This window comes from Artemia franciscana, chromosome 18, assembly GCF_032884065.1.
Source record: "Artemia franciscana chromosome 18, ASM3288406v1, whole genome shotgun sequence".
NCBI lineage: Eukaryota > Metazoa > Arthropoda > Branchiopoda > Anostraca > Artemiidae > Artemia > Artemia franciscana.
In genome coordinates, this window is record NC_088880.1 from 12,945,521 (window position 1) to 12,972,474 (window position 26,954).

The 26,954-nt window shown below is 34.7% G+C and overlaps 1 protein-coding gene across 1 annotated transcript in view; it reads left to right on the forward strand.

Moving 5' to 3' along the window:
- Positions 1–26,954, forward strand: part of LOC136038634 (lysine-specific histone demethylase 1A-like) — a gene marked incomplete at its 3' end in the record, with an annotated part of 406,525 nt that overhangs the window by 340,443 nt on the left and 39,128 nt on the right.

Sequence of the window (26,954 nt, forward strand, 5' to 3'; positions counted from 1 at the left end):
TCCACAGACAGACAACTTATTTTTATATATATACTATGTGTTCATGACAAGTATGAAATTGTTTTTCCCAACGGATTGTTTTTCCCATGGACAGTTACATGTTGCATGTTCAAGAGTCGGTAAACCTGACAATCTATTTATATGCAAAGACAATGGGACATCGAAGAACGTAGTTAAAAACATATATATATATATCTATCAATATTCACAGGTGGGACACCGGGACACAACTACAATGGCGCGTCACTAATATGGCGCGTAACAACTTACGCGCGCGGGGGGGCTTGGGGGGGCACGAAGCGCCCCACTAACTAGGTGTTGGGGTGGCGCGAAGCGCCACCCCAACAGCTAGTAATAGATAAAAAAATACCAGAAAACTTGCTAACAAAACTTTGTTGAGTTCTCACTACTCGACGCATGAAGTCTAACACCTACTTTTTCAATTTTACCTATGCTAAAGAAATCATATCCCTTCAATAAAGCATAGAACAAAAATACAGCAAAAGCAGAGAAAATGAAAAAATGTGCTTAGATTAGTTCAAAAGAAGGTTTATGGGATGACTAGAACTTTTCTTGTTTTAATTAGGTAAAAATTCTTTAGGTAGAAAGAAAAGACGAAAATAAAAGACGAAATTTATTTTCTTAGACAAAAATAAAATATCCGGCAAAAGATTCTCCAGAAAATGCTGTCATACCAGACATGGGCTGTACCATGTCTGGTTTCATGGTGCTCTTGTAGTTCCTCGGCCTGCCTTCTTTTTTCACTTTCTCTCCTAGCAGCAAGTCTGCTTTCGCGTTGCTCTGGTAGTTCCTCGGCACGCTTTCTGTTCTTTCTTTCTCTATCAGCTTCAAGCCTGTTTCCTTGCTGTTCTTTTGATTCCTCGGCACGCTTTCTTTTCTGCCTTTCTCTATCAGCAGCAAGTTTTTTGGCATAGACTTTTTGAGCATCTTCCTCGGCTGTTGCCATTGTAAGTTCATCAGTCATTTTAAAGTTAAACATTAATAGATTTCTACGTGAACGCATGTCTTAAATATCTTTAATGACGTCACCGTCATAACAAGAATGACGACAACTAACTTCATGACGTCAGTCAACACACAAACATGACGTCACCTGACAGACACATCCACAGACAACTTATTTATATATATATAGATACAGATATACTAGCTGTTGGGGTGGCGCTTCCCGCCACCCCAGCACCTAGTTGGTGGGGGCGCTTCGCCCCCCCCCAAGCCCCCCCCGCGCGCGTAAGTCGTTACGCGCCATTGTAGTTGTGTCCCTATGTCTCACCTGTGAATATATATAGATATATATATATATATATGTTTTTAACTACGTAAAACTTGCGAATATACAACATTCTTTGCTGTCCCATTGTCTGTGCATATAAATAGATTGTCAGGTTTACCGACTCTTGAACATGCAACATATAATGGTCCATGGGAAAACAATCCGTATTCAGATCTATACCTCATGATTCTAATGATTGCCCTTGAGCTTTGTTGATGGTGATTGCTAATCGCCGATTCCCTGTGTCGCCGTCGTCATTTATATATCTCCCTGTGCCCCCCGACGTCCCCGTTGTAGCTGTGTCCCTGTGTCCCGGTCGTCATTTATATTCCATGTGTCCCGGTTTCCCAGTCTGTGATTTCTCTTTGAGGGTCCCGGGCGTCATTTATATTCCTTGTGTCCTGGTGTCCCGGTCGTCATTTGTGTCCCGGTGTCCCGATCTGTATATACATTCGTTTTTGAATTGGTCTTTTTTTAGGTTTTAGTTTTTTACCTTTTTTTAGTTTTTTTAGTTATACCTCATGATTCTAATGATTGCCCTTGAGCTTTGTTGATGGTGATTGCTAATCGAACATTCCCTGTAGCTCTGACTGCCACTTTTTGTTGAACTACATTTTGTCCCAACTGTGATTGTTTCACAATAATTTGTGCTGATACCTGGAGTGGTGTTTGCAGTGTTTGCTCTGGCCCCTTACCTTGTTTTAGTGCATGGTTTACACATGGTAATCGGTGTTTGCTATTTTCTGTCTCCTGAAGAAGGTGCTGTACTTGTCCAGCCGGCTCACCTTGGTTTGCTGAGATATAGATCCCTGGCATTCTGGGTGTTACTTCACTGACGATGGCTTGTTGTGGAACAAGCAGAAATCTTGGTGCCAGTTGTTTTTGTGAAATTTGAACTGATCCAGTTGTTCCTGGCGTAACATTCGCTATTTGCATTCAATTTAAATTCAATACAACCCGCGTGTGTTCTCCAAGGAGAACCTACAACAGGTTGACTCTAGTTCGGCATTGTGAAGGGACATGCATGCACGGAGAGGTGTAGCATAAATGGGGGACAGTAACAACGGCAATCAAAGGGGGTAAAATTAACCTTGACTGGGTTGCCCACTTAATTGGACAATCTGTCTTGGCTTTTTTCTACAATTGGCCATGACTTTGACTTTTCCCACAACTATTCCCTTTTTGTTTAAATTCAAAAATCAACGGATCTCGGTCGAGGCCGTCGGCCTCGACCGAGATAGGGTTGACAAACCTAACCTTGACTGGGTTGCCCAGTTAATTGGACAATCTGTCTTGGCGTTTTTCTACAATTGGCCATGACTTTGACTTTTCCCATAACCAATTAAGCGGGCAACCCAGTCAAGGTTAATTTTACCCCCTTTGATTGCCGTTGGTAATGTAGTTCACTTTTTGTTGAACTACATTTTGTCCCAACTGTGATTGTTTCACAATAATTTGTGCTGATACCTGGAGTGGTGTCTGCAGTGTTTGCCCTTGTCCCTGACCTTGTTTTGGTGCATGGTTTACACATGGTAATCGGTGTTTGCTATTTTCTGTCTCCTGAAGAAGGTGCTGTCCTTGTCCAGCCGGCTCACCTTGGTGTGCCGAGATATAGATCCCTGGCATTCTGGGTGTTACTTCACTGACGATGGCTTGTTGTGGAACAAGCAGAAATCTTGGTGCCAGTTGTTTTTGGGAAATTTGAACTGATCCAGTTGTTCCTGGCGTAACATTCGCTACTTGCATTCCAGGTACAATCATTCCAGGCTGATCTATAACAGTTTGCCGCGTAGGCACTTTTAATATAACATTTGTTCCGGGTCGAACCATAGCAGTGCTGGCTTGGTTAATATTAATTGGACTAGAAGCCGTTATTTGTGACATGAAAGGTTGTGATAGTGTTAACTCTGAGTCAGATGGCTCATTTTGGTTGACTGCTGGATATTTCTTGTCATCGACACTGCTAGTAAAAAAACTAAGCATTTGTCTATTCACCGAATTAGGAAAGTTTTGGAACAAAACAGATGATGTTAAGCTACCAGTCAGGGAAGTTAACGCCAAGTTTTCATTATATGTGTCAACAGCATTATATATGCCATTGATTTGTTGCTGTCTGTTATTTTCAGCCTTGTTTACACCTTGGAATGCGGATACTGATGCGCTGTTTTGCACCAAATTTGATCCATTACTATTTGGAGATGCTAACTGACTTTCAAGGTCACTCTTTACCTTCTCATCCACGTCTGTGTACATAAACTCTATAAGACTTTTAATGTCTCACAAATTAAAACACGTTTACAGTTTGACAGTTATTGTGCAACTGATAAAACCAATTAATGAATAGCAGTATTTATATGCTGTTGGCCCCGCCTACTTTTGAACGTTTTACCAATGATACAGCGTTACAATCGTAACAGCACTGACACCGGCATTACAACCGTGTGATGAGAAATCCAGCCGTTTAATTGCGTCGTTCGTGTTGCTGTTAAGGTTGTACAGCCCATGTCTGGTATGACAGCATTTTCTGGAGAATCTTTTGCCGGATATTTTATTTTCGTCTAAGAAAATAAATTTCGTCTTTTATTTTCGTCTTTTCTTTCTACCTAAAGAATTTTTGACTATATTACAATGAAGTAGATTTTGCAGCTTACTATGGAATAAAATTAAACTTCTCAAGAAATCACTGAAACTTCAAATTATATACCCAAAAGGCCCTCACAGTAGAAGCAGACAATTACTCAGGACTAGCTTTTACACAGCATAAAAAGTAATTGTTTAGAAAAATTCAAGATCACTAGTAGTTCTTATACTTTGGAAAATATTTTTTTTTGTTATATAGAAAACTTTCAGTTTGATATTGAAGATATTAAGGTATTTGATTTTAATGGAGGGCTGTATTGTGGCTCCTTGTTCTATTTCAGAACTCTATTATCTTCTATCTATCTATATAAAAATAAGTTGTATGTCCATCTGTTACACTATCTATATATATAAAAATAAGTTGTATGTATTTTTGTGTTGAAGGTTGCATATGACGTCAGAAAAATAAAGAAGAAAAAGAAAACTGAAAAAAGAAAAAAGAAGGTAAAAAACTAAAAAGAAAAAAAAACAAAAAAAAAGAAAAAATAAAAAAAATTAAAACAAGAAAAAACCTAAAAGGAAAAAACCTAAAAAAAAAATAGTTGATTTTGATGCAAGAAAATCAAGATAAGCCAATTTATCATTTTCCCTTTGTGTTAGAAAAGTTGAATTCAGTAATGCATCTACTGCAGATAAGTCAAAGGAAAAGTTCCAGTCATCCCATAAACCTTCTTTTGAACTAATCTAAGCACATTTTTTCATTTTCTCTGCTTTTGCGTTATTTTTGTTCTATGCTTTATTGAAAGGATATAATTTCTTTAGCATAGGTAAAATTGAAAAAGTAGGTGTTAGACTTCATGCGTCGAGTAGTGAGAACCCAACAAAGTTTTGTTAGCAAGTTTTCTGGTATTTTTTTATCTATTACTAGCTGTTGGGGTGGCGCTTCGCGTCACCCCAACACCTAGTTAGTGGGGCGCTTCGTGCCCCCCAAGCCCCCCCGCGCGCGTAAGTTGTTACGCGCCATATTAGTTACGCGCCATTGTAGTTGTGTCCCGGTGTCCCACCTGTGAATATTGATAGATATATATATATATATGTTTTTAACTACGTTCTTCGATGTCCCATTGTCTGTGCATATAAATAGATTGTCAGGTTTACTGACTCTTGAACATGCAACATGTAACTGTCCATGGGAAAAACAATCCGTATTCAGATCTATACCTCATGATTCCAATGATTGCCCTTGAGCTTTGTTGATGGTGATTGCTAATCGAACTTTCCCTGTGTCGCCGTCGTCATTTATATATCCCCCTGTGCCCCCCGGCGTCCCCGTTGTAGTTGTGTCCCGGTCGGCATTTATATTCCCTGTGTCCCGGTCGTCATTTGTGTCCCGGTGTCCCAGTCTGTAATTTCTCTTTGAGTGTCCCGGTCGTCATTTATATTCCCTGTGTCCCGGTCGTCATTTGTGTCCCGGTGTCCCGGTCTGTATATACATTCGTTTTTAATTTGGTCTTTTTTTTTAGTTTTTAGTTTTTTACCTTTTTTTTAGTTTTTTTTTAGTTATACTTCATGATTCTAATGATTGCCCTTAAGCTTTGTTGGTGGCGATTGCTAATCGAACATTCCATGTGTCCCCGTCGTCTTTTTTCTTTTTCTTTTTAGTTTTTTTTGTAGTTTTTACCTTTTTAGTTTTTTTTTATTTTTATTTTTTATAGTTTTATTTTTCTCCTTTATTTTTCAGTTTTTTTCCTTATTTTATTTTTTTTTATTTTTTAGTTTTTTTTAGTTTTTTAGCTTTTTTATTAGTTTTTAGTTGTTTTTTCTTTTTAGTTTTTTTTGTAGTTTTTACCTTTTTTTTAGTTTTTTTTTGCTTGAATACATTCGTTTTTGAATTGGTATATGATGAAATAATTCATACATCATATGCGGACAGACAGATAGACAGACATAACACACAAACAACTTATTTTTATATATATAGAAGATAGATAGATATATGTAAACTGTAAAAGTAATTATAGTGTCTGAGCAAAAGTTTACAGGATTGGCATGTACATTAAGAACTAATATCCCTTGCAACGTGTAGGATCGAACCTACAAACCATTACCTAGTAAGGTGAGGCCTGACCCAGTACACCATCGCAAGGTATTTATAATATTTATGTTTTCTCTACTATATATAGATAGTGTAACAGACGGACAAACAGCTTATTTTTATCTTCTATATAGATAAAAATATATATATTTTATATATATATATATAATTAATTATAAGTATATATATATATATATACATATATATATATATCTATCTATATATATAAAAATAAGTTGTCTGTCTGTGTGTGTGTCAGGTGACGTCATGTTTCTGTGTCGACTGACGTCATGAAGTTAGTTGTCGTCATTTTTGCTATGACGGTGACGTCATTAAAGATATTTAAGACATATATGTTCACGTAGAAATCTATTAATGTTTAACTTTAAAATGACTGATGAACTTACAATGGCAACAGCCGAGGAAGATGCTCAAAGAGTCTATGCCAAAAAACTTGCTGCTGATAGAGAAAGTCAGAAAAAAAAGCGTGCCGAGGAATCAAAAGAACAGCAAGGAAACAGGCTTGAGGCTGATAGAGAAAGAAAGAACAGAAAGCGTGCCGAGGAACTACCAGAGCAACGCGAAAGCAGACTTGCTGCTAAAAGAGAAAGTAAAAAAAGAAGGCGTGCCGAGGAATTTATAGGATATTGTAGGGCATCGTAGCATCGATGAGTTTCAGCAATTCTTAACAACTGAGCGTTTCGCTTATGAAGAATAATATCTCGAGGTAAAAACTGATCACCGACCTTAACGATTGCCACTTCGTCGATAGTTGGAGCATTGTATCTACGCACATGTTGGCCAGGAGGCGTTTTGTCAGCGGAAATAACAATTTTATGCGTTTCTTTTTTCCCTTTCTCTTTTAGCAGCAAGTCTGCTTTCGCGTTGCTCTGGTAGTTCCTCGGCAGGCTTTCTGTTCTTTCTTTCTCTATCAGCCTCAAGGCTGTTTCCTTGCTGTTCTTTTGATTCCTCGGCACGCTTTCTGTTCTTTCTTTCTCTATCAGCCTCAAGCCTGTTTCCTTGCTGTTCTTTTGATTCCTCGGCACGCTTTCTTTTCTGACTTTCTCTATCAGCAGCAAGTTTTTTGGCATAGACTCTTTGAGCATCTTCATCGGCTTTTGCCATTGTAAGTTCATCAGTCATTTTAAACTTAAACATTAATAGATTTCTACGTGAACATATATGTCTTAAATATCTTTAATGACGTCACCGTCATAGCAAAAATGACGACAACTAACTTCATGACGTCAGTCGACACAGAAACATGACGTCACCTGACAGACAGACTGAAATTCTCTTCCCCCATGACAAGTTTCCCCATGGAAATATCCTCCCACATAACTCCCCCCTCAAATCCCCCCCTAAACAAAAAAAAATCCCCCTGAAAACGCCTGTACACTTCCCAGTAACCATTACTATATGTAAACACAGGCCAAAGTTTGTAACTTGCAGCCCCTCCCACAGGGACTGCGGGGGAGTAAGTCGTACCTAAAGACATAGTTATTAGGTTTTTCGATAATGGTGAATAAAATGGCTATCTCAGAATTTTGACCCGGCAACTTTTGGGTAAAAATGAGCGTGGGAGGGGGCCTAGGTGCCCTCCAATTTTTTTGGTCACTTAAATAGGGCATTAGAACTTTTAATTTTCGTTAAAGTGAGCCCTCTGGCGACATTCTAGGACCACTCAGTCGATACGGTCACTCCTGGGAAAAAACAAAAAAATAAATAAACATGCATCCGTGATCTGTCTTCTGGCAACAAATGCGAAATTCCACATTTTTGTAGATAGGAGCTTGAAACTTCTACAACAAGGTTCTCTGATGCGCTGAATCTGATGGTGTGAATTTCGTTAAGATTGTATGACTTTTAGGGGGTGTTTCCCCCTATTTTCTGAAATGAGGCAAATGGTCTCAGGCTCGTAACTTTTGATGGGCTTAACTCATCTTGTTGAAACTTATATATTTAAAATCAGCAATAAAATGCGATTCTTTTGATGTAACTATTGGTATCAAAATTTTATTTTTTCAAGCTTCGGTTACTATTGAGTCGGGTCGTTCCTTACTACAGTTCGTTGCCACGAAGTGTTTGATTTATGACCTTAACCGCATCCTGAAGCACATCTTTCAATTCTGGTGCTATCAATGAACTAAGAAGCGTCCAAAGTATTTTTACATGCCAGGACTGTAAGGTCCCGTCGGTCGCAAAAGGGTTCAGCTGACTAATTCGGAATAACATGCACTTCGTTCACAATCATACAATGGCTAAATGAAAATAACACAAAATGTTTATATAGTTTCTTGGAAATAACACTTAGAAATTTTCTTGATAATATTTATCAGGATTATTTCGGTTTTAAGAGATTGACAAAAATAAATCTAAATTTTTTATAAATTTTTATAACATCTTCTGGTTCATAGTAAATTTATGCAAGATATTATAATGATCGGAATAGAAATGCTGGTATAAACAGTCTTTCCGAACCAGAAAATTTTATGATATGTTTATCTGCGATGATTCTTATTTTTCTTTATAACAATATTTTTACAAGTTAAAAAATATTTTTTGTTAAATTACAAACTGGGACACCGGGACACAAATGACGACCGGGACACAGGGAATATAAATGACGACCGGGACACAGGGACACATCATTAGAATAATGAGGTATAGATCTGAATACGGATTGTTTTTCCAATGGACAATTATATGTTGCATGTTCAAGAGTCAGTAAACCAGACAATCTATTTATATACACAGACAATGGGACAGCGAAGAATGTTGTATATTCCCGCGGGGGGGCTTGGGGAGCGCGAAGCGCCCCACCATCTAGGTGTTGGGGTGGCGCGAAGCACCACCCCAACAGCTAGTATATATATATATATATATATATATATATATATATATATATATATATATATATATATATATATATATATATATATATATATATATATATATATATATATATATATATATAAGTATATATATATATATATATATATATATATATATATATATATATATATAATTATTGATAATATTAATATATAAAATAACATTAATACTATCAATTATTAATCTTATTTGATTCTTACAATCAATATTAATTATTATTTTTATTAATAATGGATTTATTTATTTATGCATAAATAAAATTTTATAAATAAAATAAATTGTAAACTAATATATAAGTAAATTTAATATTTTATATATAGATAAAATAATTTATTTATTTTATATATAAAATAAAGTTCTTTATCTCAGTATGGCAGATTTTAATTGTGTACTTTAATGAACTGATAATATGAAGTTTGAATGGAGCTGTAATTATTATAAATTTAGTAAGCTGTTTCAGAATTGTTGATTTAGTTGGCTTTTTACATTTTACAAAAGAAGGTAAAATGTGTCGTTTGTTATAATTGCAATTTACATGTTACAAAAAAATTCTTCCCGTGGACTAAGTCTAAAGGTCACCAATGGAGACCGTTAATCCACCCCTTGCGAACGAGGACGTGTTCACTAGGCATACTTTCGTATCTTTATGGTTTTTTTTTTTTTTTTTTTTTTTTTTTTTTTTTTTTTTTTTTTTTTTTTACAAAAAATTTCATTTTCAACTAAGAATTTAGAACTTGTTTAAGAAATAAAAATTTTGATGTGTAGCAAACAAGTATTTTCCAAACGTACAATCCTGTAAATTTCTTTGATGCTGAAAAGAATTTAGGCCAACATAGCATACAATTTCTAATACTGCGTTCAGTTCTATTCTCTATGATTGACAAAAACTTTATAAAACAATGAAGACCTACAAGTTTCTTTATCTTCTTCTAATATAAATCGCATTTCGCGAACAGTTTGTCTCTTAAGTCTTGGAGAATAATGCATCTGACCGACTCTGGTTGCTACTGTTTCCAATTTTGGCTTCTTTCTCGAGCCGATTGCTTGTAACACTGCACGATTGGCTTCCACTTGACACATCTCTTCCATCTCCACCCTTTCCATCTCTTTAACTTTGACTCTTAGCTTTGCTTGTTGTTCAGGGTTTTCAGTCCTAGATCTGGATTTGGCAGCCTTTATTAATGTTTCCCTTTCGCTTTCTTCGTGTTTTTTTCTTTTTGCTTTCTGTAAGTCTTCGAGAAATTCAATTTGAGCTCTAACATCTTGACCAACATAATAATCTCCTTTGTTCTTAATAAATTCCATTTTATGTTTCGTGATAACCGATAGGCGTTCCAATATATGTTGTAGTCGTTCTTGAGTAGCGTGACTAAGCAGGGTAATGAAATCTGGGGATATCTCTTCTATGCCAGGATATTGAGATAAGACTTTCTGCACTTTTCCTTGTAATGACGTTGGAGGAAAAAATACTTCGTCTTCAACTGATCAGATTTGAGTTCCAACTAATATAGTGGGACCTAGGAGTCTTTGAGATTCCTCGGCTAAATTTACTCCACCCATCGTTGCCACATCATTGATATCATCATCACCACTAAGGACAGGCGAGGAATTAAGAGACGAGCTGAATTTGTTTTCTTTGGATATGATACTCTTTTGGACAGAACTACACATGGACACAGGGCTTTCTATTCCTTTGTTAACTGTTTTGAGCTGATTAGGAGTTACCAAATTCCTCTAGGGTACCTTTTCTTTCGGGATGACTATTCTGTTTTGTATATTTTGGGTTCTAGGCGGTTCAGGTGGTGCACCAATTGTATGTTGGGTAGCAACAGGAGCTTGCACAGTTATTTGAGTTTGGGGGCTTTGAAATTGGTTAGGCTGTATGGCTCTGATTATTGGAGCATTTGCGACTGTTTTGGAGCCAAGTGGGGACATGGGACTAGCTGGCACAACTGGTGGTGGAGCAGGTGCTGAATTTAGAGATGGCGGAACAAGTCCATCAATTTTTATATCATATTTTTATATCATAATTTTTATATAATTTTATAATTTTATATATATTTTTTTTATATAATATATATTTTTATATATATTTTTATATATAATTTTATATAATTTTTATATCATAATTTTTATATATATAAATATATATATATATATATATATATATATATATATATATATATATATATATATGTATATATATATATATATATATATATATATATATATATACATATATATATATATATATATATATATATATATATATATATATATATATATATATATATATATATATATATATATATATATATATATATATATATATATATATATATATATATATATAATATAAATAAACAATATTATAATAAATTAATACAAAACGTTAAGAAAAAGTGATAAAATAATTAAAGATAAAAAGGGTAAAAACTACTCATAAAAACCAAAAAAAAATTAACTCAGGCGATAGTTTACTGAGCTTGATTGTTGGCTTTATCATTCAGTATCCTTAGAGCCTTTTGGCAGTTTAATCCAATTATCAGTTTTACACTCTTTACACTAGATTTATCCTTCTCTACAATTTCCACAACTCTATCACCATCAACAATTACTTTGCCAGATTTCTCCATCAGGTTTTCTTCAATCAAAATAGAACCACCACTAACACCATCTACTTGCATCATCTACATGATTTTTGTGAGGTTTATCCTTTGTCCTGTTTAAGCTTTTTTCTTTTACCTTTTTCTTGAGGCGCTTTATCAAGTGTTTCTGTGTCATTTAAAATTGATATTTGCTCACTACTTGGCATTTCCACATTGTTTTGTACAACCTGCACTGGTGAGCCAACACTACTTGGATTCACAATTGGAGAATATTTGTGTGAAATCTGGTCATGTATTTGTGCTGGGAGCGTTGAGTCTGAGATGGGTGAATTTGTGACATCAGACTTTGTTGTGAAGTCCCTACACTCAAAGCAACAGAGGCAGGAGATAGTGGCGAAGGCCCTGGAGACTACATTGGGGCATAAAAGCTCACGTGCTGCATTATCTAAAAGTTCAAGATAAATATTTCAAAATAAAATAAAGAAAAGAATAACAACATATAATTAGCTACATTTGACATTGCACTACGCGATTTTGGGGTGCCTCAGGTAATTGATGATGCTTCTGTAAGGCAATCTTTCTTCTTAAAGCGTCAGTTTTAACAACTTTAAAAACTTTGCCTACAAAATGCTGCCTTTTCTATGAAAAACCAGCTTGTCATTATCTATACTCTTTAAACACTGGAAAAAATGCTGTATTTAAGCAGCATTAGATTTAGAACATACCTTTAATATAAAACAAAATATGTTACTAATGGTTTTGACACAAAACGGTATATTTTCTAAAATGGACAGAAAATACATGTTACAAATTATCCCCGTCCTTCTCTAACTTAATTATATTTTTTTGAAGATATTGTCACATATTGATAGATCTGTATGTCTGAAGGTGGTGATTTCGAAGAAGCCCTTGTAGTCTAACAAACAAAACAACCAAAGATGTCATAACTAAATAAAGCAAATCAACAATTAATTTCTAATCCACAAAATTTAAAAAAAAAGAATCCAGCATTAAAGAACAAAATACAGTGTAGTAAATAAACGATTAAGAGTCCAATTTCAAATTATCTTAGAAGATAGGTTATAGTATGCCAAGTCAAATTATTTGAAAGTTTGCTAAACTAAAATGCAATTAAGTATTGAGCTTTCCAAGGCTTGTAGTAGCAAAAAAAAAAGAATATTTGCAAAGATGGTAGATACATTCCCATAGGAAGGTAGATCTTTCTTCGCTGTTCTATGGGAAGGTCACCTCCCACCCGTCAGATGTAAAAAAAAACACCCTATTTGGCAATTCATAAAAAAAAGCGAAAAATAGACAAATTGCCCCCCCCCCCCCAAATTTAATACGTTTTGTTCCTTAAACCAAACATTTAACTTGGTCGAATTGGCGCCATTAGCTGTAATACAGGGATGGTTGTTCATACAAAGATGGTTTTTTCATAGAAGGATAGTTGTTTACACAAAGATGGTTTCAAGCAGTTCGTGGTAACGAACTGTAGTAAGGAGTGATCCGGCTCAATAGTACGAAACTCTAAAAAACTAAATTTTGACCGTGATCAGTCTTCTGGCAAAAAATATGAAATTCCACAATTTTGTAGATAGGAGCTTGAAACTTCTGCAGTAGGGTTTTCTGATACGCTGAATGTGATTCGTTAAGATTCTATGACTTTTAGAGGGTGTTTCACCCTATTTTTCAAAACAAGGCCAATTTTCTCAGGCTCGTAACTTTTTATATGTAAGACTAATTTTGATGAAACTTATATATTTAAAACCTGCATAAAAATCCAATTCTTTTGATGTATCTATTAGTATTAAAATCCCATTTTTAAAAGTTTCGTTTACTATTGAGCCGGGTCGCTCCTTACTACAGTTCGTTAACACCAGCTGTTTGATTACATTTGAGGTTTTGGCATTTCTTTAAAAGGTTAATTTTATCCCAGAGTACGCTGAAAAATCAGAACCACTGGAATACAGTTAAAACTTCTTTGAGTAAAGCTTAAATGAAAATTAAAAAAAAAAAAATCAGACAAAATGTTCCCCAGAAAGTGCCATTATACCAGAGATGGGCTGTACAACCGTAATAGTAACAAAAGGATTTTTCCGAATTGTTCATGAGGATAAGCCATGCGCATCAGTGTTAGTGGTTGAAGCTTAACGACAACCAATAAATGCAAAGTCACTTTTCTTCCGTACTTAATAGAAGAGATATGACACTACAGTATTCATCAGACACATTTCTGTCTTTGAATTGAAAACATCTGAACACTATTTAATAACATATAGAACAAAAACAAGTTGGCACACAAACCAAGTTTGACTATGAATATGATTAAACAAAATGGGGAAAAATCCTGTGAATTGGAAATAGGCCAAACTTGGACAAAACATGCTGGCAATCCTGTAACCTTTGAGATGGATTTACCATGTATGTCGTTCAGACAGTCTGTCGTTCTGTCTTTTGGATCTGTTCCTGTCACGGTTGAACCAGCTGGTATTGATCCTGTAATTTTTGAGATGGCTTTACCGAGTGTGTTGTTCAGACAGTCTGTCGTTCTGTCTTTTGGATCTGTTTCTGTCACGACTGAACCAGCAGGCGTTGATGTCAGGACTCAGGAGACAGGATCACAACAATTTAACTTTCGACCTTTTGGATCAAATGTGGACAAATGCAAGATCTTTGAGAAAGAACGAAAGAGGCTCAGTCGGACATCCTGGGCCTTTGCAGCAGAGCTGAATGATCGTGACAAGGAGAGAAGAAAAAAGGCCATGACTCGTGCTGAAGAAATACAGAAGCTATTAGACCCAAGCCTTACAAAGCTGAGATCGAAAAAAAAGGAAAATGGGCTCCGTAATGAGTTTTACAAGGCAATAGAAAGGTATGATGATAATTTTATTTTAATATACACAGATGGTTCTTTCAAGTTGAATCAAGGAAGTGGATGTTCGATAGCCATTCCTCGCCGTAAACAAGTAATATGCATAAGAACAGAAAGTAAAAGTTCAATCCAAGCCGAATATGAAGGAATATTGAGAGCATTGGAGGTAATTTTAAGCCCAAAATGGGGATCTCAAGATTCGGTAGTTATTTGTACTGACTGTTTGAGCTGCTTAGACTCTATAGTAAGTATAAAAGCTTCCAAGAAAGAGGTACTGGTAAGGCGAATTCAAGACACGCTTGTTAAAGCCTCAAAACGGCTCAAAACCTTGAGGTTGTTATGAGTGCCTGGGCATGATGGAATTTGGGACAATGAAATGGCAGATACGGGAGCTAATTATGCTAGAAGAATGCAAAACAAAATAGATGTTATGAACTATTACAAAATAGAGTCTATGATGAAACTACCAAAGTCATTGTCAGTATTTACAAGACACAAAATTACACCAACAAAGTGGCGTAAACCTTGAAAGAACATCTGTAACAATTCTTTTTTGGCAGATATGTAAAGTTTTCTGGAAATCAAAATTGTTTATTCCATAGGCTAGTTTTTGAATTCTTGGTAGGTTAGTTTTGGTTCTTAAAAAATGTTCTTTTTGCCTAACTTTGGATATATAGAGAAAAAGAACATTTTTCTCAATTCATGATAATACTCACTTCACAGTAAGTGACTTGGGAGCTAGCTAAAAACAACCTAAAAGCATAATCAAACCCCTTTTAAGCCCCTTTAATAACAGCTGCCAAATTAACATTATCGTTGTTTAGTTAAAACTTATGTAGGTAAAATTTAACAGCTGAAAATCATAAATCAGGGAAAAGATTCCCCTGAAAAATAATAAAACAGTTAGTAGCAACAAACTGTATATAAGGAGCAACAAGGCTCAATAGTTACCACAACCCTCAAAAACAGATTTATTATCAATATATCTATCAAAAGAAGTCACTTGTTATACTGATTCTAAATATATAATCTATATATATAAAAATAAGTTGTCTGTCTGTGGATGGATGGATGGATGTGTCAGGTGACGTCACCTGAAAAAACTGGATTAGGTGACGTCAAAACTGAAAAAACTAAAAAAAGGCAAAAACTACAAAAAAAAACTAAAAACTAATAAAAAAAATAAAAAAGCTAAAAAACTAAAAAAACTATAAAGGTAAAAACCAATAAAAAACTAAAAAAAAACTGAAAAAACTAAAAAAAGGCAAAAACTACAAAAAAAAACTAAAAACTAATAAAAAAAGTAAAAAAGCTAAAAAACTAAAAAAACTAAAAAAACTAAAAAAAGGTAAAAAACTAAAAAAAATAAAAAATAAAAAAAAACTAAAAAAAAGGAAAAAACTGAAAAATAAGCTAAAATAAAGGTAAAAACCAATAAAAAACTAAAAAAAAAAGGAAAAAACTAATAAATGACGACACTCAAAGAGAAAGCGACCAGGACAAAAGGAATGTTCGATTAGCAATCAACAAAGCACCGGGACACAGGGAGTATAAATGACGACCAGGACATAAGTAAAAAAAAAAACTATCTATATATATAAAAATAAGTTGTCTGTGGATCTGTGGATCGTGGATCAGGTGACGTCACCTGAAAAAACTGGATCAGGTGACGTCAAAACTGAAAAAACTAAAAAAAGGCAAAAACTACAAAAAAAACTAAAAACTAATAAAAAAAATAAAAAAGCTAAAAAACTAAAAAAACTAAAAAAAGGCAAAAACTACAAAAAAAACTAAAAACTAATAAAAAAGCTAAAAAACTAAAAAAACTAAAAAAAAGGCAAAAACTACAAAAAAACTAAAAACTAATAAAAAAAATAAAAAAGCTAAAAAACTAAAAAAACTAAAAAAAGGTAAAAAACTAAAAAATAAATAACGACCGGGACACAGGGACACAACTACAACGGGGACACCGGGGGAAACAGGGGGATATAAATGACGACCGGGACAAAAAAACTAAAAAGAAATAAAAACTAAAAACTAATAAAAAAAACTAAAAAATCTAAAAATCTAAATAAGCTAAAAAAGAAAAAATAAGGAAAAAAATAAAGGAGAAAAACAAAACTAAAAAACGAATGTATATACAGACCGGGACACCGGGATACAAATGATGACCGGGACCCGGGACACAGGGAATATAAATGACGACCGGGACACAGGGACACAACTACAACGGGGACACCGGGGGAAACAGGGGGATAACCTGACAATCTATTTATATGCAAAGACAATGGGACAGCAAAGAATGTTGTATATTCGCAAGTTTTACGTAGTTAAAACCATATATATATATATATCTATATTCACAGGTGGGACATAGGGACACAACTACAATGGCGCGTAACTATTATGGCGCGTAACGACTTACGCGCGCGGGGGGGCTTGGGGGGGGCGCGAAGCGCCCCCACCAACTAGGTGTTGGGGTGGCGCGAAGCGCCACCCCAACAGCTAGTATTCATTAATTCTAACGTCACTCATCAAAAAACTACGAGCCTGAGAAAATTTGCCTAATTTCCGAAAAAAAGGGGGTCTACCCCCCAAAATTCAAAAAAGTCAATGAAAACCGCAACATCAGTTTAAGCGTTTGACAAAACCCTACTGTAGAGGTTTCAATCTGTCAGTCGCAAAAATGTGGAACTTTACATTTTTTGCCAGAAGAAAGATCACACATGCGCGTTTATCTGTTTTTCCCATGGGTGATCGTACAGAACTAGTAATGCTAGGATACCGAGAGTGGGCTCATTAAAAAAAACAATTTTGAAAGTTCTGGTGTCCTTTTTAAGCGACCAAAAAAAGTTGAAGGTCAACTAGCACTGCTCCTAACCCCGTCCCCCAAAGTTGTTCTATCAAAGTTGTGGGATAGCCACTTTGTTGAGTATAGTTAAAAGGTCCAGTAGCTACGCCTTTGAGGATCACATCACCTCCCACAGCCCCTAGGAGGAGGGGTGTAATTTACGAAATTTACCTATTGTTTACGTATAGTACTTGCTATTGGGAAGCATACATACACTTTTGGGAGGGGTTATATTTCACAGGGATAGTTTTCTGTGGAGAGGGAAGTTTTAGGGGAGAATTTTCCAAAGGAAGCTTTACACTTCGAGAATTTGCCAAAATTCTTATACAAGATTCTTTACATTTGTTTCATTTTCTCTCTGTTGACTCAATTTCACACATGGAGATGTTCTGAGGGAATTGTCCCGGAGAGATTATCAGCGGGGTTGGAATTGTATGAAGAAGCTTTTTGTGGGGGGAGATTTCCTCCGAAAATCTCTGATACCTATTTGAATGAAAATTAAGTAGTTTATTTTGATAAAATAAAATCTCAAAATTACAAAACGATTGTAACCGTTTGATTATTCATTTGTAATTTTGCAGCCCTAGAATTTCTGAGGCCGGGGCAAATGCCCCCCCAAACACCTCTCAAGTGGCCAAATGCCAATTTGAAAAAAGGAAACTTTTCTGTATAAACTAGGCTCTATAAGGCCTTTTCTCCCAATATCTAATTTTTTATTGCAGCGCCATGATCTATTTGCATCAAGATTTTTGCAACTTGCAGTTGCCATCTAGTATTACCAAGGGGAATAATAAAAGTGCGTACATACCCTAAACTGAAATATTAATTATATATAATGGTGCTTGTCCTTAACTACCTTTTAGCAATTGCTACTTAGTAAACATCTTTTTTTTCATCCTTTGGTTTAAGTGTTCTTAATCCCCCTCCTAAAAATAATCCTTATTGACAAATAACAATAAATGTGGCTACGATGTAAACATACTGCAGCACTTGCCAAAATTTCGAATGATTTTAACCGTTGGGAACATTTCCAAAAATGTAAATTGTTTCGTCATTGTTTACGTACAAAGTAGCTGTATCTGAGAGCACATTACAGATATCAACAAAAATATGATTAAAACCAACCTGTTGCTACGCAGCGGGAATAAAAAATAGAGAAGTTGAGTTCTTTTGCTTGTTGTAAAAAAAATGACTTCATGCATTAAACAATGGAGGGCTGCATACGATTATTTGGACAATAGGGCAGAGTGAAAAAAGAAGCAAATTTAGCTAATTAATTACTGTTTCTATTTTGATGCTTATTCAAAATATTTAAAACTCATGAAGTTTAATGTTACCTATAAGAAGTTACGAGCCTGAGAAAATTTCCCCACATTTCAAAAAGGAGGAGAAATACCCCGAAAACATCAATCGATCTCAACGAAAATCATACCACTAGATTCAGCATATCAGAGAACCATACTTCGAGGTTTCATGCTCCTCTATACAAAAATATCGAATTTTGCATTTTTTGCGAGAAAAAAAAATCAGAAATAGGGCCCACCTGCCCTGAGTGTCAGGCGAGGCTTTGTACCCTATTCATAAGCTGAGACAATTGCATAAAAACGACAAAAAAACAAAACTAGGTTTTTTCTTGTTTTAATTTTTTTTTCTTTTTTTTTTTTTTACCTTCTTTTTTCTTTTTTCAGTTTTCTTTTTCTTCTTTATTTTTCAGACTTCATATGCAACCTTCAACACAAAAATACATACAACTTATTTTTATATATATAGATAGTGTAACAGAAGGACATACAACTTATTTTTATATAGATAGATAGAAGATAATAGAGTTCTGAAATAGAACAAGGAGCCACAATACAGCCCTCTATTAAAATCAAATACCTTAATATCTTCAATATCAAACTGAAAGTTTTCTATAAAACTAAAAAAAATATTTTCCAAAGTATAAGAACTACTAGTGATCTTGAATTTTTCTAAACAATTACTTTTTATGCTGTGTAAAAGATAGTCCTGAGTAATTGTCTGCTTCTACTGTGAGGGCCTTTTGGGTATATAATTTGAAGTTTCAGGGATTTCTTGAGAAGTTTAATTTTATTCCATAGTAAGCTGCAAAATCTACATCATTGTAATATAGTCAAAAATTCTTTAGGTAGAAAGAAAAGACGAAAATAAAAGACGAAATTTATTTTCTTAGACGAAAATAAAATATCCGGCAAAAGATTCTCCAGAAAATGCTGTCATACCAGACATGGGCTGTACAACTTTAACAGCAACACGAACGACACAATTAAACGGCTGGATTTCTCATCACACGGTTGTAATGCCGGTGTCAGTGCTGTTACGATTGTAACGCTGTATCATTGGTAAAACGTTCAAAGTAGGCGGGGCCAACAGCATATAAATACTGCTATTCATTAATTGGTTTTATCATGGTTTTATCAAACACCGATTACCATGTGTAAACCATGCACTAAAACAAGGTCAGGGACAAGAGCAAACACTGCAAACACCTCTCCAGGTGTCAGCACAAATTATTGTGAAACAATCACAGTTGGGACAAAATGTAGTTCAACAAAAAGTGGCAGTCAGAGCTACAGGGAATATTCGATTAGCAATCACCATCAACAAAGCTCAAGAGTATAACTAAAGGTATAACTAAAAAAACTAAAAAAAGGTAAAAAACTAAAGCCTAAAAAAAGACCAATTCAAAAACGAATGTATATACAGACCGGGACACCGGGACACAAATGACGACCGGGACACCAGGACACAAGGAATATAAATGACGCCCGGGACCCTCAAAGAGAAATCACAGACTGGGACACCGGGACACATGGAATATAAATGACAACCGGGACACAGGGACACAGCTACAACGGGGACGTTGGGGGGCACAGGGAGATACATAAATGACGACGGCGACACAGGGAATCGTCGATTAGCAATCACCATCAACAAATCTCAAGGGCAATCATTAGAATCATGAGGTATAGATCTGAATACGGATTGTTTTCCCATGGACCATTATATGTTGCATGTTCAAGAGTCGGTAAACCTGACAATCTATTTATATGCACAGACAATGGGACAGCAAAGAATGTTGTATATTCGCAAGTTTTACTTAGTTTAAAACATATATATATATACTAGCTGTTGGGGTGGCGCTTCGCGCCACCCCAACACCTAGTTGGTGGGGGCGCTTCGCGCCCCCCCCAAGCCCCCCCGCGCGCGTAAGTCGTTACGCGCCATAATAGTTACGCGCCATTGTAGTTGTGTCCCTATGTCCCACCTGTGAATATAGATATATATATATATATATATGGTTTTAACTACGTAAAACTTGCGAATATACAACATTCTTTGCTGTCCCATTGTCTTTGCATATAAATAGATTGTCAGGTTATCCCCCTGTTTCCCCCGGTGTCCCCGTTGTAGTTGTGTCCCTGTGTCCCGGTCGTCATTTATATTCCCTGTGTCCCGGGTCCCGGTCATCATTTGTATCCCGGTGTCCCGGTCTGTATATACATTCGTTTTTTAGTTTTGTTTTTCTCCTTTATTTTTTTCCTTTTTTTTTCTTTTTTAGCTTATTTAGATTTTTAGATTTTTTAGTTTTTTTTATTAGTTTTTAGTTTTTATTTCTTTTTAGTTTTTTTGTCCCGGTCGTCATTTATATCCCCCTGTTTCCCCCGGTGTCCCCGTTGTAGTTGTGTCCCTGTGTCCCGGTCGTTATTTATTTTTTAGTTTTTTACCTTTTTTTAGTTTTTTTAGTTTTTTAGCTTTTTTATTTTTTTATTAGTTTTTAGTTTTTTTGTAGTTTTTGCCTTTTTTTTAGTTTTTTTAGTTTTTTAGCTTTTTTATTAGTTTTTAGTTTTTTTTGTAGTTTTTGCCTTTTTTTAGTTTTTTTAGTTTTTTAGCTTTTTTATTTTTTTTATTAGTTTTTAGTTTTTTTTGTAGTTTTTGCCTTTTTTTTAGTTTTTTCAGTTTTGACGTCACCTGATCCAGTTTTTTCAGGTGACGTCACCTGATCCACGATCCACAGATCCACAGACAACTTATTTTTATATATATAGATAGTTTTTTTTTTTTTACTTATGTCCTGGTCGTCATTTATACTCCCTGTGTCCCGGTGCTTTGTTGATTGCTAATCGAACATTCCTTTTGTCCTGGTCGCTTTCTCTTTGAGTGTCGTCATTTATTAGTTTTTTCCTTTTTTTTTAGTTTTTTATTGGTTTTTACCTTTATTTTAGCTTATTTTTCAGTTTTTTCCTTTTTTTTAGTTTTTTTTTATTTTTTATTTTTTTTAGTTTTTTACCTTTTTTAGTTTTTTTAGTTTTTTTAGTTTTTTAGCTTTTTTACTTTTTTTATTAGTTTTTAGTTTTTTTTGTAGTTTTTGCCTTTTTTTAGTTTTTTCAGTTTTTTTTTTAGTTTTTTATTGGTTTTTACCTTTATAGTTTTTTTAGTTTTTTAGCTTTTTTATTTTTTTTATTAGTTTTTAGTTTTTTTTTGTAGTTTTTGCCTTTTTTTAGTTTTTTCAGTTTTGACGTCACCTAATCCAGTTTTTTCAGGTGACGTCACCTGACACATCCATCCACACATCCATCCACACATCCACAGACAGACAACTTATTTTTATATATATAGATATATATATATATATATATATATATATATATATATATATATATATATATATATATATATATATATATATATATATATATATATATATATATATATATATATATATATATATATATATATATATATATATATATATATATATATATATATATATATATATATATATATATATATATATATATATATATATATATATATATATATATATTCGCAGGTTTTATCAGCAGCAAGTTTTTTGGCATAGACTTTTTGAGCATTTTCCTCGGCTGTTGCCATTGTAAGTTCATCCGTCATTTTAAAGTTAAACATTAATAGATTTCTACGTGAACGCATGTCTTTAATATCTTTAATGACGTCACCGTCATAACAAAAATGACAACAACTAACTTCATGACGTCAGTCAACACACAAACATGACGTCACCTGACAGACACATCCACAGACAACTTATTTATATATATATATATATAGATATACTAGCTGTTGGGATGGCGCTTCGCGCCACCCCAACACCTAGTTGGTGGGGGCACTTCGCGCCCCCCCCCAAGCCCCTCCCTCGCGCGTAAGTCGTTACGCGCCATTGTAGTTGTGTCCCTATGTCCCACCTGCGAATATAGATATATATATATATATATATATATATATATATATATATATATATATATATATATATATATATATATATATATGTTTTAAACTAAGTAAAACTTGCGAATATACAACATTCTTTGCTGTCCCATTGTCTGTGCATATAAATAGATTTTCAGGTTTACCGACTCTTGAACATGCAACATATAATGGTCCATGGGAAAACAATCCGTATTCAGATCTATACCTCATGATTCTAATGATTGCCCTTGAGATTTGTTGATGGTGATTGCTAATCGACGATTCCCTGTGTCGCCGTCGTCATTTATGTATCTCCCTGTGCCCCCCAACGTCCCCGTTGTAGCTGTGTCCCTGTGTCCCGGTTGTCATTTATATTCCATGTGTCCCGGTGTCCCAGTCTGTGATTTCTCTTTGAGGGTCCCGGGCGTCATTTATATTCCTTGTGTCCTGGTGTCCCGGTCGTCATTTGTGTCCCGGTGTCCCGGTCTGTATATACATTCGTTTTTGAATTGGTCTTTTTTTAGGCTTTAGTTTTTTACCTTTTTTTAGTTTTTTTAGTTATACCTTTAGTTATACTCTTGAGCTTTGTTGATGGTGATTGCTAATCGAATATTCCCTGTAGCTCTGACTGCCACTTTTTGTTGAACTACATTTTGTCCCAACTGTGATTGTTTCACAATAATTTGTGCTGACACCTGGAGAGGTGTTTGCAGTGTTTGCTCTTGTCCCTGACCTTGTTTTAGTGCATGGTTTACACATGGTAATCGGTGTTTGATAAAACCATGATAAAACCAATTAATGAATAGCAGTATTTATATGCTGTTGGCCCCGCCTACTTTCAACGTTTTACCAATGATACAGCGTTACAATCGTAACAGCACTGACACCGGCATTACAACCGTGTGATGAGAAATCCAGCCGTTTAATTGTGTCGTTCGTGTTGCTGTTAAAGTTGTACAGCCCATGTCTGGTATGACAGCATTTTCTGGAGAATCTTTTGCCGGATATTTTATTTTCGTCTAAGAAAATAAATTTCGTCTTTTATTTTCGTCTTTTCTTTCTACCTAAAGAATTTTTGACTATATTACAATGATGTAGATTTTGCAGCTTACTATGGAATAAAATTAAACTTCTCAAGAAATCCCTGAAACTTCAAATTATATACCCAAAAGGCCCTCACAGTAGAAGCAGACAATTACTCAGGACTATCTTTTACACAGCATAAAAAGTAATTGTTTAGAAAAATTCAAGATCACTAGTAGTTCTTATACTTTGGAAAATATTTTTTTTAGTTTTATAGAAAACTTTCAGTTTGATATTGAAGATATTAAGGTATTTGATTTTAATAGAGGGTTGTATTGTGGCTCCTTGTTCTATTTCAGAACTCTATTATCTTCTATCTATCTATATAAAAATAAGTTGTATGTCCTTCTGTTACACTATCTATATATATAAAAATAAGTTGTATGTATTTTTGTGTTGAAGGTTGCATATGAAGTCTGAAAAATAAAGAAGAAAAAGAAAACTGAAAAAAGAAAAAAGAAGGTAAAAAAAAATAAAAAAGAAAAAAAAAATTAAAACAAGAAAAAACCTAGTTTTGTTTTTATGTCGTTTTTATGCAATTGTCTCAGCTTATGAATAGGGTACAAAGCCTCGCCTGACACTCAGGGCAGGTGGGCCCTATTTCTGATTTTTTTTTCTCGCAAAAAATGCAAAATTCGATATTTTTGTATAGAGGAGCATGAAACCTCGACAGTATGGTTCTCTGATATGCTGAATCTAGTGGTATGATTTTCGTTGAGATCGATTGATGTTTTCGGGGTATTTCTCCTCCTTTTTGAAATGTGGGGAAATTTTCTCAGGCTCGTAACTTCTTATAGGTAACATTAAACTTCATGAGTTTTAAATATTTTGAATAAGCATCAAAATAGAAACAGTAATTAATTAGCTAAATTTGCTTCTTTTTTCACTCTGCCCTATTGTCCAAATAATCGTATGCAGCCCTCCATTGTTTAATGCATGAAGTCATTTTTTTTACAACAAGCAAAAGAACTCAACTTCTCTATTTTTTATTCCCGCTGCGTAGCAACAGGTTGGTTTTAATCATATTTTTGTTGATATCTGTAATGTGCTCTCAGATACAGCTACTTTGTACGTAAACAATGACGAAACAATTTACATTTTTGGAAATGTTCCCAACGGTTAAAATCATTCGAAATTTTGGCAAGTGCTGCAGTATGTTTACATCGTAGCCACATTTATTGTTATTTGTCAATAAGGATTATTTTTAGGAGGGGGATTAAGAACACTTAAACCAAAGGATGAAAAAAAAGATGTTTACTAAGTAGCAATTGCTAAAAGGTAGTTAAGGACAAGCACCATTATATATAATTAATATTTCAGTTTAGGGTATGTACGCACTTTTATTATTCCCCTTGGTAATACTAGATGGCAACTGCAAGTTGCAAAAATCTTGATGCAAATAGATCATGGCGCTGCAATAAAAAATTAGATATTGGGAGAAAAGGCCTTATAGAGCCTAGTTTATACAGAAAAGTTTCCTTTTTTCAAATTGGCATTTGGCCACTTGAGAGGTGTTTGGGGGGGCATTTGCCCCGGCCTCAGAAATTCTAGGGCTGCAAAATTACAAATGAATAATCAAACGGTTACAATCGTTTTGTAATTTTGAGATTTTATTTTATCAAAATAAACTACTTAATTTTCATTCAAATAGGTATCAGAGATTTTCCGAGGAAATCTCCCCCCACAAAAAGCTTCTTCATACAATTCCAACCCCGCTGATAATCTCTCCGGGACAATTCCCTCAGAACATCTCCATGTGTGAAATTGAGTCAACAGAGAGAAAATGAAACAAATGTAAAGAATCTTGTATAAGAATTTTGGCAAATTCTCGACGTGTAAAGCTTCCTTTGGAAAATTCTCCCCTAAAACTTCCCTCTCCACAGAAAACTATCCCTGTGAAATATAACCCCTCCCAAAAGTGTATGTATGCTTCCCAATAGCAAGTACTATACGTAAACAATAGGTAAATTTCGTAAATTACACCCCTCCTCCTAGGGGCTGTGGGAGGTGATGTGATCCTCAAAGGCGTAGCTATTGGACCTTTTAACTATACTCAACAAAGTGGCTATCCCACAACTTTGATAGAACAACTTTGGGGGACGGGGTTAGGAGCAGTGCTAGTTGACCTTCAACTTTTTTTGGTCGCTTAAAAAGGACACCAGAACTTTCAAAATTTTTTTTTTTAATGAGCCCACTCCCGGTATCCTAGCATTACTAGTTCTGTACGATCACCCATGGGAAAAACAGATAAACGCGCATGTGTGATCTTTCTTCTGGCAAAAAATGTAAAGTTCCACATTTTTGCGACTGACAGATTGAAACCTCTACAGTAGGGTTTTGTCAAACGCTTAAACTGATGTTGCGGTTTTCATTGACTTTTTTGAATTTTGGGGGGTAGACCCCCTTTTTTTCGGAAATTAGGCAAATTTTCTCAGGCTCGTAGTTTTTTGATGAGTGACGTTAGAATTAATGAATATTATATATTTAGAATCAGTATAACAATTGAATTCTTTTGATAGATATATTGATAATAAATCTGTTTTTGAGGGTTGTGGTAACTATTGAGCCTTGTTGCTCCTTATATACAGTTTGTTGCTACTAACTGTTTTATTATTTTTCAGGGGAATCTTTTCCCTGATTTATGATTTTCAGCTGTTAAATTTTACCTACATAAGTTTTAACTAAACAACGATAATGTTAATTTGGCAGCTGTTATTAAAGGGGCTTAAAAGGGGTTTAATTATGCTTTTAGGTTGTTTTTAGCTAGCTCCCAAGTCACTTACTGTGAAGTGAGTATTATCATGAATTGAGAAAAATGTTCTTTTTCTCTATATATCCAAAGTTAGGCAAAAAGAACATTTTTTAAGAACCAAAACTAACCTACCAAGAATTCAAAAACTAGCCTATGGAATAAACAATTTTGATTTCCAGAAAACTTTACATATCTGCCAAAAAAGAATTGTTACAGATGTTCTTTCAAGGTTTACGCCACTTTGTTGGTGTAATTTTGTGTCTTGTAAATACTGACAATGACTTTGGTAGTTTCATCATAGACTCTATTTTGTAATAGTTCATAACATCTATTTTGTTTTGCATTCTTCTAGCATAATTAGCTCCCGTATCTGCCATTTCATTGTCCCAAATTCCATCATGCCCAGGCACTCATAACAACCTCAAGGTTTTGAGCCGTTTTGAGGCTTTAACAAGCGTGTCTTGAATTCGCCTTACCAGTACCTCTTTCTTGGAAGCTTTTATACTTACTATAGAGTCTAAGCAGCTCAAACAGTCAGTACAAATAACTACCGAATCTTGAGATCCCCATTTTGGGCTTAAAATTACCTCCAATGCTCTCAATATTCCTTCATATTCGGCTTGGATTGAACTTTTACTTTCTGTTCTTATGCATATTACTTGTTTACGGC